General features: G+C 34.2%; 1 long non-coding RNA gene across 2 annotated transcripts; it reads right to left on the reverse strand.

The window, feature by feature from the left end:
* Positions 1–608: 608 nt before the first annotated feature.
* Positions 609–2,749, reverse strand: LOC127151288 (uncharacterized). Of its 2 annotated transcripts, none has more exons than XR_007824146.1 (5): positions 2,534–2,749; positions 2,343–2,427; positions 2,157–2,256; positions 1,861–1,910; positions 609–1,057 (listed from the first exon to the last, which is right to left on the reverse strand). It is a non-coding gene; the product is annotated as an uncharacterized LOC127151288 (long non-coding RNA). The 2 variants fall into 2 exon arrangements; XR_007824147.1 differs by having other exon boundaries at positions 2,343–2,434.
* Between the last annotated feature and the right edge of the window lie 377 nt (positions 2,750–3,126).

Genomic DNA, 3,126 nt, shown 5'->3' on the forward strand with positions numbered 1-3,126 from the left:
ATAAAGCAGTATGGCTTAAAAAGTTCTTAACAGATTTAGAAGTTGTTCTAAACATGCATCTGCCAATCACCTTATACTTTGACAACAGTGGTGCAGTCGCAACTTCACGAGAACCTAGAAGTCATAAACGAGGAAAACACATTGAACGAAAGTACTATCTTATCAGGAAAATCGTACATCGAGGAGACGTTACAGTAACAAAAATCTCCACCGAGCAAAGCATGGCTGATTTGTTTACAAAAGCTCTCACGACTAAAGTGTTTGAGAGCCACCTACATGGTTTAGGTCTGCATGGTTTGTAAACTAGGAAAAGTGGGAGACTTATTGGGATTATGCCCTAGTTTATATATGTTTATTGTACTCATATATATATACTCTTCTCTCATTATAAAATTCTAACTTACAAGGAGTTTTAGTCCAAGTGGAAGTTTGTTGGAATTTGTGTCCTAAAACTCTTACTTTGTTATTTGATTCAATAAATTTTATTATTGAATGCTATAATCTTAAAACCAATAAGTTAAGGTCCCGAGGCTATTTTACGGAGTTTTTCAAATACACTTGAACTTTATGTAGAGACATAAACATGGATTAAGTTAAAATTTGTCACAACCCCTCCCGGAATACCTGCTACCTTAGACCGAAAAATGGCGTGAAGTCGACGAACAACGCTTTTCTGTACCTGTATCTGTCGACTCTACTTAAAAATTTCATGTGATGAACTTGCCAATCTAGTATATAAACTATTATACATGCAACAAAACACAGCGGATCCTAGGCTAGTCAAACACAACTAGTCAAACACATACATGAAGTGTACCTCAAAATTTACCTATTTCACGAGTAAACCTAAAGACACCTTAACCAAAATATAACCAACAAAATTTACACAACTACAGCTCCTAAAGCTTATACAAACTGTGGAGTATCTATACCATACAAGGGTGTATATACATCACAACACAACAGACTCTATGCCCAATTCAAACGTACTGGCAATCAATAATGGAGCTTCAGCAGACTAAGGTAGTCTATCAGGCACCGGGAACTCGATCTCTACCTGGAAAATGGGTAAAACATTTTGAAAAGGGTGAGCTATGAAGCTCAGTGAGTGACTCAGTTTAAAACTATGAATTTAAAGATAAGAGCACGTGAAAACTTTACACATATAAATCTGTTTATACAAGTTGTAAATGTAAACGTGTAGTAGTAAGAATAGCTTCCTTAAATACTCAGCATGTTCTTCATTGAAATCTAGCAAGGCATATCAAGTATATCGAAGAATTTTAACTAACATGATAAATCTACGATGTGTAAAGTACACCCAGTACAACAACGTTTACAAACTCTACGATGTAGTGGGGCCCGTCCAGCACTCTCATCGTCTTTGTCGTAGTGGGACCCGCCCAGCACTCATGACAACATTGTTGTTACCAAGTCACTCAACGTCAACAACGGAATCTAACCAGTGTGCACACGGTAATATCTAGCCTCAGGCTCAAGATCTCAGTCATGTAGTTAATGAAAATTTCATAAATCATCTAAAAATATTAAAACATATCTGCTTATAAATTTTACAGAAAGCTCAAACTTTCCTCAGCTCTTTCGTGGAATACTGTAGTTCTTAAAACAAAACTTCTTACTAATTTATGCTTTGCTTAAAACATTGTGGTTTAAGTACTTTCCAAACATTTAATATCTACGTGCCAGCATAAATTTCTTTAAGAAATCTATTCTCCAAATGTATACTTGAAAATAGTCATGAAATTCAAATACCTTTCATAGCTTCGTAAGTAAACATTTATGGCATTCAATCATAATAACAGTTATGGAAAATATTTCAAAGTTGGTTTTGTCACTCACCATCTTGGGCTAGATCCTTGGTCTATAAGCTCGGTTTAATTCTTCTCGGCCTGCCAACAATCCAACCGAGTATTAAAACTCTAAACGTTCTGGTTTCCTAAAGATATACATAACATGTCGCACCAAAGATGACGCTCACGAAAACAAAGCTTAAGAAATAAAATCCTATTTCAACAACTCTCTGAAATTTCCAGATTTCTCACATAAACTTCAAAGGACTATAAATTTCTCAATACTTAACCAAAATAAGTGTTACTTATATCAAAATCTTCATTTTAAGATCCTCTAAAACTTACCTGAAGACATGTAAATCTGATTTCCCGTTCATAAACTCAGATAACCCTCGAAACAGAACCACTTCCAGAATCGCGCGCACACGACCTCTTTAACTTGTCTCTACAATTTAACTGGTTTTTAGTCATTGTTGGTTCATGATGTCTTCATGAAAGATGTAGAAAATTAAATAAGCTTTTTCACCATACCAAATAGAGATCCTAACTCCACCGGTACGCTCTGAAATTTTAGAAAAACCAGAGACCTCCTGATTTCGAGTGAAAACCAACTGCCCTGTTTTCTTCATCAAAAAGCACCCAATGAATATCCGAATTTGCTCCAACTTTCTTCATAAATTTTGTTTGAAAATGAATTAAATTTCAGTAAATGTAAATCTCACCTCTTAATTCCTTTTGAAGAGTTCAAACCGAATTAAAAACCAGTGATGTGCATAATGAACTAAAATTCAGCCATGGATACACTTTGCTTGTGTTCTCCTCCTCTTCTTCAACCTCAAAATTCTAGTAAAATTCCTCTTCTTTTTCCAAAATCTCTCTTAAATGTTCTCTGCAAATTGAAGATGAAAAAGAATGGAAGTTGGATGTCTTCAAAATGTTTGGTGATGAAGGGAAGAGAAGAAGAAGAAGAAAAGAAAAAATGAAATTTTCTTCTCTTTTTCTTCTTTTTATCCTTTCTTTTCTTTCTTTTCTTTAATTTATTTAATAAAACTATTTAATATATAAATATATATATATATATTTACACTTAATTTCCATTTTCTTTTTTCCACATTTAAAAAATTTAAACCAAGAAAATATCGGGTTTACAACTTACCTTCCCCTTAGAAAATTTCGTCCTCGAAATTTAGAATGTCCTTAACTGAAAAGTATCAGGTATCTCTTCTTCATCTGATATTTCGGTTCCCAAGTTGCCTCCTCCGCTCCATGATGTCTTCACAAAACCTTTATGAGTGGAATTGTTTTGTTTCTCAAA

The sequence above is a fragment of the Cucumis melo genome, chromosome 10 (genome assembly GCF_025177605.1).
Source record: "Cucumis melo cultivar AY chromosome 10, USDA_Cmelo_AY_1.0, whole genome shotgun sequence".
In the NCBI taxonomy this organism is placed as follows: domain Eukaryota; kingdom Viridiplantae; phylum Streptophyta; class Magnoliopsida; order Cucurbitales; family Cucurbitaceae; genus Cucumis; species Cucumis melo.